At 51.1% G+C, this 10,757-nt stretch overlaps 1 long non-coding RNA gene across 1 annotated transcript in view; it reads right to left on the bottom strand.

The window, feature by feature from the left end:
• Window positions 1-387: 387 nt before the first annotated feature.
• Window positions 388-10,757, bottom strand: part of LOC135101497 (uncharacterized) — a 78,402-nt gene continuing 68,032 nt past the window's right edge. Inside the window, exon 3 of the long non-coding RNA XR_010269293.1 lies at window positions 388-1,194. This is a non-coding gene — a long non-coding RNA (uncharacterized LOC135101497). The remainder of the gene's footprint in view (window positions 1,195-10,757) is intronic.

Here is a 10,757-nt window from a genome sequence, read left to right on the forward strand (position 1 = left end):
AGAGAGAGAGAGAGAGAGAGAGAGAGAGAGAGAGAGAGAGAGAGAGAATTACATAAAGTTCAATAAAACTGATGGAAAATGGATAACAGCGGAGACAGACAGAGAGAGAGAGAGAGAGAGAGAGAGAGAGAGAGAGAGAGAGAGAGAGAGAGAGAATTGAAGAGTCCATTCACTTCACCGCGGACGATGTACCAAGGAACTGCCGCATTCTGTGAAGCCTTCCCTTCCTCATCCTCGAGATCACCGCCCTGTCTCTAACTCTTCGAACCCTCTACCCTCCTCCTCCTCCTCCTCCTCCTCCTCCTCCTCCTCCTCCTCCTCCTCCTCCTCCTCCTCCTCCTCCTCCTCCTCCTCCTCCTCCTCCTCCTCCTCCCTGCCAACGTCTCCTTCGCCCTCCCAATAGACCCACTAATCAAGGTGTTAATTAGGCAAGGAGGAAGCGAGGCAGCGTGCAAGGGGGCGGGGGTGCCAGAGGGTTTCAGGCACTGACGCACACATGAAAATTAAGGGAAAGAAGGAGAATAAATGATGGGGGAATAAGGAATAGGGGGCAAGTCTCTCTCTCTCTCTCTCTCTCTCTCTCTCTCTCTCTCTCTCTCTCTCTCTCTCTCTCTCTCTCTCTCTCTCTCATCCAGTGCAGTGCTCGCCCCCTCGCCAGAAATACCACGCAGCGTCCCCACTAAGAGCCACGAGTGTCTATATTTGTTATGTATCTGAAGTTGGTATGGCTGCTTCCTTTACGGCATCCGCAGCATCAGCATCAATGTCATCTGAGACCAAAATACCCATCGTTTCTTCATCGAGTGCTGCATTACTTCGTCGCCTTCTTCCTCTTCATCAAGATAGACAGACAGATTTTATTGACCACAAAGAATATAAATCACGCTAGAGCATATAAAGGAGAACAGAACATTTACTTTACTAGATAACTGGGTGAAAGAAAACGTAACAAAAGCAAGCAAAATTTAATAATAACAAGCGCCTCTCGTCACTGCTGTAGCTAACACACACCCATCATTCCTTCATCACCGTTTTCTTACAATGATCTCCCACTCCTATGCTATGGCTAATACTCCAACCTATCTATACTCACTCACCTTGTCACCCGCAGCACACCTTCTACCCGAGTACCAAGCCAGCATGTCTCTCTCCCAGTCCTCGCCCAGTCAGTTCCTTCCTCTCCTCCTGCAGCCCCTTGTGTGAATCATCCTTGTAACCCTGGCAGCTTGTGTCGCCTCTGGTCATGATCCGCGCCTTAACTCTATCATCTCCTCCTCCTCCTCCTCTCCTTCTCCTCTTCCTCGTACTTGTCCTTATCCTCCTCCAACACCACCACCACCACCACCACTTCCTCCTCGTCTTCCTTCTCTTCTTCGTTTTAGCCGTCCTCCTCCATCTTCTTGTTATTTTTTTTTAGTACGTTCTCTCTTCCTCCTCCCCCTCCTCCTCTTTTTTTTTATCTCATCATCCTTTGTTCTTTTTCTTCTGTTTCCTCTTCTTCTATTTCTCTCGTTCCTTCTTTTTAGTGTTCTTTTCTACTCCTCCTCCATCTCCTATTCTTATCTGCCTCCTCCATCTCCTCTTCATCTTCTTCCTCCACCTCTTTATCATCCTCATCGCCTTCCTCCTCCTCCTCCTCTTTACCGTCCACATCATCTTCCTCCTGCACCATCAGTAGCACCACACCACCTAACCTACCGGCCTCCCAGCACAGCCAATAAGCTCCTCCAACACCACCAACCTTGTACTTACTTGCCACGAACACACACACGCTCGCAGGGACCAGGGCACCTCACTCCTCCCCGCCACCGACTCTCACACACACGTACCTGCAGGAGGAGGAAACAGGGCATTAGGTAAAGTGAAGATCGACTGTCATATTTCACCTTTCCCCCTTAACATAGCCTGCCGTCACCCTCGCGTGGATGATGGAAGTGAGAGTTGTTTGACTGTCTCTCAGGGTGGTAAAATGCAGGTGATGGGTGCGCGTTGGTGAATTGGGAAAGGTTTGGTAAAGGGGTATAGATTGATAACTATATTTGTGTAGTGTGTGTTGTTGTTGTCGTCTGCCTTTTTCGTCTCCCTTCGCATCTGAGTCAAGTGGCCGTGTTTGTTGTGGGATCGTGTGTGTGTGTGTGTGTGTGTGTGTGTGTGTGTGTGTGTGTGTGTGTGTGTGTGTGTGTGTGTGTGTGTGTGTGTGTGTGTGTAAGGAAGTGAATAGTTAATCAGTCACTAAATAAATAAATCTATCAATCTATCCAACCAGTCAATTAGTGAATCAAGCCAGTCAGTCAGTCAGTCAGTCAGTCAGTCAGTCAGTCAGTCAGTCAGTCAGTCAGTTAGTCAGTCAGTCAGTCAGTCAATTAATCAATCCCTTAACACTTAAGAGAAGAGGAGGAAGACTGATAACAATGGTACAAGATCACGACCTCCTCCTCCTACTCCTCCACCTCCTCCTCTATCTCGACTCACTCCACCTCACACGCCATCTTCTCAGACCCACCACCACCACCACCACCTCCTCCACCACTTACCACCAACGCCTCTTTGTCACAGCATTTTCAGGAGAAATCCGACATGACTTTCCTATTGGGGATGGAAGAGGTGAGGTGAGGGGAAAAGAAAGTGAGAAGAGGGACAAATGGGAGAGGGGAAGGGGCGGCGAGGAAAAAGGAAACTACGAAGGAGGAAATATTGGGTCTGAGAAGGATAATGAGAGAGAGAGAGAGAGAGAGAGAGAGAGAGAGAGAGAGAGAGAGAGAGAGAGAGAGAGAGAGAGAGAGAGAGAGAGAGAGAGAGAGAGAGAGGGGACAGTATGAAGAGAACAAAATGAAAGAGATGAAAGACACGAGTGAAGGCCGGGACGAGATACGGAGGAGGAGGAGGAGGAGGAGGAGGAGGAGGAGGAGGAGGAGGAGGAGGAGGAGGAGGAGGAGGAGGGATGGCTAATAAAAAAAAGTGAGGAGAGTATGAGGAAGAGTAAGAGAGAGGGATGACGAGGGAGGGATGGGAGGGGAGAGAGGTGATGAGGGAGGGTGTGCAATGAGAGGGAGATAAATGGGGGTGAGGGGGGGTGGATCAATAAAGGTCAACTTAATCACCCTCAACGCTTAACTAGCCAATCACCGCCTGTTTGTCCTCCTGCCATTATCCTCCTCCTTTACCGCTCACTCTCTCCTCCTCCTCGCCGTCCTCCTCGTCGTTGTTGTTCTCCTCCTCTGAGTAACGTCACTCTGAATATCAACAAAATGTAAATTGCCGCTAAAAGCTCCACTAATTTCAAGTCAGTCAGTCAGTCTCTCTCTCTCTCTCTCTCTCTCTCTCTCTCTCTCTCTCTCTCTCTCTCTCTCTCTCTCTCTCTCTCTCTCTCTCTCTCTCTCTCATACAAGATGACGTCGCTGTGAGCCGCTCGAGACGAAGACGAACAAAAGCTACATTAATATTCATTGTTGATCAACGAGGCTTCCAATGAGGGACACAATTCCCCCTCCTGCTCTCTCTCTCTCTCTCTCTCTCTCTCTCTCTCTCTCTCTCTCTCTCTCTCTCTCTCTCTCTCTCTCTCTCTCTCTCTCTCTCTCTCGTTGTCATTCTTGCCGCTCGTGCAGACCTTTCCAAACAAAGCCCCCTCATCTGTTCTTCACTCAGCGCGAGGTCCACACATACCTCTTCCAGGATTCTCTTCCCTCCTGCGTAAACACTCCTCGATCTCCCGCTCTCAATCCTTCCCTCAGCCCCTCCCCAGCCTCTCCCCGCCACGGCCAGCAGGTGAGGATCATGCAGTACCGTGGTGGTGTGGTGGTGTGGTCATCTCCGGTCTCCATATTTAAGTCTGACCTCAAATCTTCCTGGCGGTGAGCAACTCACGGCCGCCGAGTTGTTGTGTTTGGCGCCATTCCGTCTCACGCTGCACGCCACCGTGAAGACAACAACAGCCTCGCCCACGCAGAAATCCTCCCGCCCTCCACCAGCAGGGCAGCATCAAGGCTCACCTCTTAAAGTGACAATATCTTTACGACCTGACTCATTTTATCTTTTTATGGAGCGCCCACCAACCGACATTTTGTTTACATCAGCCCTTGGCCGGCCTCCATTTACGTAACGAGACGGAAAAAAAATCAAGGGGTCCTGCCGCGGCGGCTGCTACGCACACTTGGATATTGTAGTCGGCGGGAGATAGCGGTGGGCTGGGGCCGCGTCGCCCACCACACCGTGAGCAATACGGGGAGTAATTAACGAGATTGGCCTGAAGGAAATACTCGGCGGCGTCACAGGGAAGGGCTGATCGACGCCAGTGACGAATATAGAAGCTCTTCGGGGCTTGCGGGTGACAGGCACACGGCGACACGCCGATTTCCAATTTAGACACAGGCTCCTCCTCCTCCTCCCGGGCAACCCGTGCGGCGCCCCGAGGCTCTCCTCAGTAGAGGCGCCCCTCACGACACATTAAAATTAATATCGCCTCTTGGCCAGCAAGTTACACATTCATCATCTAATGAGTTTTTCATTAGGAGAGAGAAGCAGCACCGGCAGCCATGACGGCCGGGACAGGCACCACCTCTCAGCGCCACTCACCTCCTGACAAATATGACGCCTTCGCCAACAAGTGTCGCATAAAAATACGTCTAAAATGATTGGCACGTGTCGCCTTACACTGGACAATTTAGCACATGGTGTTTCTTTTGGCAAGAAAGAAGTCGCAACTTGGCGTCATGATCACACGTTCAGACACACACCACTGGTGGCTGCGTGGCCCCAGAATGAGGCCTGTTCTGCAGGTTATCCTCGCCTCATAACATAAAATGGACTAATGAACGCTATCAGGAACATAACAGCCACGCAGGGGTGAGCACACACACGGCACGTTCCCTCCCCGCCTCCCCCTACTGTCCTACACTCACCCTATTGCTGTAGGCGGGGAGGAAAAAATCATGCTACACCCTATTCTGCCCCGCCTGGACCACGCCCTGCTGTGTACGTGTCCCCGGGGTCCACGCACCCCTCGCAGGGGAGTGGGGGAAGGGGGCAGGAAAGACTCTGGATCATCGAGGGAATGACTTGGTGGTGGTGGTGGTGGTGGTGGTGGTGGTGGTGGTGGTGGTGGTGGAGGAGGAGGAGGAGGATACTGAAGCCAACATTTCACTTTCTTTCCTGCATTACATCCTTCTCGTGACGCTCTTTCCCTCGCACCTCCTCCCAGCGACCCCATCACACTGCAGGCACTCTTCACTCCCCTTGCCTCCACCCACACCCACTGCCACCCACTTCCCTATGCCCCACCATGCAGTCACCCCTTCACCCATCCCTTCACTACCCTCCCCGTCACTGCCAGCCATCCCTAGCTGTTCCCACCCATCACCTCCACTCACCCCTAGATCCCACCCCCGCCTCTTCGTCACCCCTTGGCCGACCCTAATGTCCACAGCCGGCCACACCCATCACGCAGGGCAGTCCTCCCTCCCTCTCCACCTCCCCCACCTTTCTGGAAAATGAGGGGCAGAGGGAGCCACGCCCACGCCTCTCTCGTTGCCGTGTCACGCCCGCCACGACACGCAGAGGCAACGCCCGTGAATACGTTTGGCAGGGTGTGGTATTGGTGGAGCATTGTGAACAGTGCATAGCAGCCAGTCGTCGGTAAGACAAAGCATGCGAGTTAACACCGCAGAGGCCCAGGTGTCAGCGCATCAGGCCGCCGCCCGTCACCACGCAAGGAAACTCATTATGCCCCGTCACTCCCCCGCCAGGAGATGACAACCGACGCGGCCCGCTGAGCTGTACAGTCAAGGCCGCCGATGAGTTACCCAGGGTGCCGCCGCGGGCTGAAGAGGAGCATCACCACCATCACCATCACCACTGGTTTGCCATTTCAGTGTGGTCGAATGTTCATCAATCATACCAGACGCTCGCCAGGCTGGCTTGGAAACATGATGGGTCGTGAGGTTCTGTACTCTTCGGCTGAGGCAAGGGCAGGTGTGTGTGTGTGTGTGTGTGTGTGTGTGTGTGTGTGTGTGTGTGTGTGTGTGTGTGTGTGTGTGTGTGTGTGTGTGTGTGTGTGTGTGTGTGTGTGTGTGTGTCAACGAAGGACCAGGAAATCTCTACGAAAAAATACGACACAAAAAAGAGAAAAATACAAAAAGTTACAAACCCGTTTACCCAACAAACCGGCCCGGCAAGTCACAGGGCACCACCGCCAAGGAGCCTCTACTCACCAAGGGACGTGCATGTAGGTGTATGCTGACGGTGCCCCGGAATCCCCGAGTAAGCCTGGCTGATAACATGGGTGTCTGCCAAGGCTAATTATAATGATCAGTGTAGCAGCAGCAACCACCAGCCATCACATTAAGCCCCGAGCAGCTTCCATCCAGGCCAGCCATGAGTGGGCCCAAGAGGGTATGAACTAATCGTATTATAACCACCAACAATCGGGAGGTGCTCGCGTGTCCTGGTATAAGCGGAGTGATATTATGGAAATGCACTTGTTCAGAACCTTGCATCCTCCCGCAGGTCTCAAATATCACACTTCATCATTATTTGTAACTTAACTCAGCTCACTGTGCACTCTTTGCTCGCCCAACACATTCCTCAATAATTTCCACACAGCAAACGTGCCACGCCCTCACCAGCTCTCTACCACGGGCCGGGCCGCTAAATGGTACACTGGATTAGGAGTAAGTAAAACACGCATGGCCGCGAGGTGTGGCGCAGCTGTGGCCGGGTGATGGGGAAAAAGGCTATTAAGAATACAGAAATTAAATTAAAAAACATTTGCTTACAAAACCTGTACTACTACTACTTTTTTTTTATGTACTACTACTACCACCACTACTAGTACTACTACTACTACTACTACTACTACTACTACCACTACTACCACCACTACTACTACTACTACTACTACTACTACTACTACTACTACTGCTACTACTACTATTGTATAATTAGCCATCCCCCTCACTCCTTAGGGTACACGTGGGCCCGGAAACGGCGCCCCGGCAGGCCGCTGAGGGCTCGCTGCGGGCATGTTTATAGTAGCGGCAATTAGCAGCGGTGTGTCACGCGGCGGCCTGGCACGGCACCAGGCGGGGCAAGGAAAGCCTTTGATGGGAGGAAAGTGACCAGGAGCGTGGGCATCTGTGGGTGGATGAAGGCAGGGTGGGGGAGGACGCGGGTCAGCCAGGCCTGAACGGGGATGGGGAGGGGATGAGCCAATCACGTTTTTCTTGCTTTCAAACCAAACTGAGCGGAAGAACCAGAAACGGTCGGGAGGGGCTGCCCGAGTGAAAAAAGAGCCACCAAGTCGACCGAAAGAACAGAAAGTTTCACGAAAAGAAAAGATAAAAATCAGCCACCATCCAGAGCCATCGTGGCCAGACCAGCACAGGATCCAGCAGCAGCAGCACGGGCCAGCCAGCTACCAGGGGCGCTCACACACACACACACACACACACACACACACACACACACACACACACACACACACACACACACACACAGTCAACTTAAAAACTCTATTCCGATGATCAGTTTATTTCAAAGTGAAGAAACTCAAGCAAGAAAAGTTTAAAGACAAATCAAAGCTCTGAAAAAAAAAAAAAAAAAAAAAAAACGTGAAGGTGCCCGAACGTAGCTAGCTGTCCCACCCACGACGAAGATGTATTAGTGTGGCACCGGCGTGGGGCGTGGAGCAAATGTAGCACACCGTCGCGGAGGGCTTACCGCTGAATCACACCCTCGCTGCAATCAGGGCTTCTGCCAAAAAAAAAAAGTGTGCAGCAATATATCAAGTGCATGTGACGCCGTCCGTCCGTCCGCCTGTGCACCTCCACCGTGTGTGTGTGTGTGTGTGTGTGTGTGTGTGTGTGTGTGTGTGTGTGTGTGTGTGTGTGTGTGTGTGTGTGTGTGTGTGTGTGTGTGTGTGTGTGTGTGTGTGTGTGTGTGTGTGTGTGATCAACGCTAGGTGTCAGCACGAGAGGCACCACACACCGTTGGCAAGTTAGCAAGGGTGCCCACTGCCCACTACATACGCACTCCCCCAATAAAATGTTCCTTCAGTCCCCGTCTTCCAACAGCTGGGCATATCGTTCCTGAGAAAGGTGGATGTAGGTACGTTTTAGATAGGGACTGACTGTCGTGTGTAGGTTTCGTGGTGGCTTCTTGTAAATCTCTTCCATTACTTCTGTTATGTTCCAAGTCCTATTCAAGAAAGCCAATCTACCCACAATATACTTTCCTTTCTTTCTTCCTTCGCTTGCTCGTTCCTTCCCTCCTACCTATCTGCCTACCTTACTCACACACACACACGCACCAAAATGTTATCCTGCCGCGGTCTCATTAACCCTGCTTTACGACTCGAGTTTCCCTGAGCATTAAGATGTGTCACAGTGAATCTTCGTGTGCCGCGCAAGTTTTCGCCGAGAAGATGGAGGGACGGGAGGACGGCGGTGTGTGTGTGTGTGTGTGTGTGTGTGTGTGTGTGTGTGTGTGTGTGTGTGTGTGTGTGTGTGTGTGTGTGTGTGTGTGTGTGTGTGTGTGTGTGTGTGCCTCAGGTGTGCAGGTGAGAGGGGGGAGGAGGAGGAGGGAGGGAGAGAGTATTCTGCTGCTGACGTTAAGGTTATGAAAGAAGTTTGTGCACGTGTCTATGGAGTTCGGAGCTACTAGCACGACACTGAACCTCGAGTTTGTCTTGGGTACGGAGAGGACGATGAGCTGACAAAACGAATGGTTGCGTGTGTTTATGAGTGCGTGTTTGTGTAATGTAGGTAGGTAGATTGGTTGGTAGGAAGGAAGGAAGGAAGGAAGGAAGGAAGGAAGGAAGGAAGGAAGGAAGGAAGGAAGGAAGGAAGGAAGGAAGGAAGGAAGGAAGGAAGGAAGGAAGGAAAGAAGGAAGGAAGGAAGGAAGGGGACCAGGTAGATACATAGACAAGTACCAAACTCCCCAAAAAAATTAAGTATACGTATATAGACTGATAATTTGGTAGATCCATATTCCAAAACGCTCTGCTCTCTCAATACGACTATTTTCAAAGGCCACATAGATCATTAATCGAATTATCATAATTTCCCCTTCCCTTATCTTCCCATTATGGTGCAGAGTTCCAGCTAAAACTATCACTAGAACAATGAAACCCCACTTCAAAACTCAGATAACTTCCACTGCAGTCTGTCAAACTATCACCAGAATCAAGAAAACACCCTTGAAAATTCCGATAACTTCTTCTAGTGAGGTGATAATGAGGGGATGGAGGGAAGGTGCAAGTTAAATGTAGTTGAGATGAAGCGCTGGGACCTTAAAAAGATTACCGGTGGCAGTCTCAGAAACTCCCAGGCAAGGCCCCAGCTGTCCCTGCCTGTGCCGCCCCCACCCATCCTCCCTGCGTCCACCAATACAGGGGAATAAAGCCAACCATTATTTGTTGGGGCTATTGTGCCAGTTTTATTCTGCAATATAGGGAAAATCTTTACTATGAAATACGGTGTGTTGTAAAATTCATGGCAGCGGAGGCCTGGAGGCAACGGCCGTGAAGGGATACGCAGGGGCGGGGGAGGGACACAGGGCACCGAATACCCTCAGGCCCTCAGGGGGGATATGTGTGTGTCTGTGTCTGTGTGTGTGTGTGTGTGTGTGTGTGTGTGTGTGTGTGTGTGTGTGTGTGTGTGTGTGTGTAACAAAACGGATCACGGTGATAACGTGGGACAAAGGACACTGAGACACACACACACACACACACACACACACACACACACACACACACACACACACACGGACCCCAATCCTTTCACACTATCAAAAACGGCTCAGCATTATCCGGACCACCAATACCGACCATGCAGAGGACGTAGGAGTTTCCTTTGCCGGTGGGCGAGAGGAGTAAAGGAGAGATACGAGGTGGGAGCATCACGCAACTTTCCCGAGTGACAAGGGAAGGGAACTCAAAAGAGGAGGAATAATAAAGACGCCGCAGGGTCATTGAAATGTAAAATAAAACATGACAAGCTCTTCATTGCCTGTAAGTGTGTTCTTGTTTCCTGGTGGCCGCTGGGGGTTAGGAAAAACTGAAAGCCATACCGCCGATGGATCATGGTAAAGACACGGTTCTTTGGACACCCCGTTCAGGAAGGCAACGTATAGATCCCTAGGTGGCACTAAAATGTGTATTCCTCAAAATTTCGTGGTTTTATCTCGTCACAGGCTGTGGTGGAAGTTACTGTCGTTTTCAAGGGTGTTTATATGATTTTTAGTGATAGTTTAATACTGATTGCATCATCGGTAGGAAAAACAGCAATCGAAACAACAAGACTAATCATCCACGTGGCCTTTGAAAACAGACCTGATTAACAAAGCAAGCCTGAGAATGAAACTTAAATGCTTGTATTACCTTCCCGCATACACACACAGCAGGACTCTCCACAACCCCCCACACAGGTCCCAGTCAATCTCTACAGGAAGTTGTTGGTGACACACACTGTAACTTCCCTCTCAACCCAATGACCCCACTCCACCCCTCAACACATTACCAATCCCTCCTTACTCCCCGCCACCACCTCCCACTCTCCCCCCGGTCTCTCCCTCTACTTTCTGGCAGCCCTTATACCAGACCTCGCCCCCACCCTCCGTGCCTTCCCCAAAGCTACCCCCCATCTACCCACTACCTCCACACCCACACACACATTGGCACCCCTTTCCTTAGCTGAACCTACTCACCCTCCCTCTCCCTCTCCCTCTGTCTCTCTCTTCTGGCCTGCCCTAACTAACGCCGCCT

The sequence above is a fragment of the Scylla paramamosain genome, chromosome 6 (assembly GCF_035594125.1).
Source record: "Scylla paramamosain isolate STU-SP2022 chromosome 6, ASM3559412v1, whole genome shotgun sequence".
In the NCBI taxonomy this organism is placed as follows: domain Eukaryota; kingdom Metazoa; phylum Arthropoda; class Malacostraca; order Decapoda; family Portunidae; genus Scylla; species Scylla paramamosain.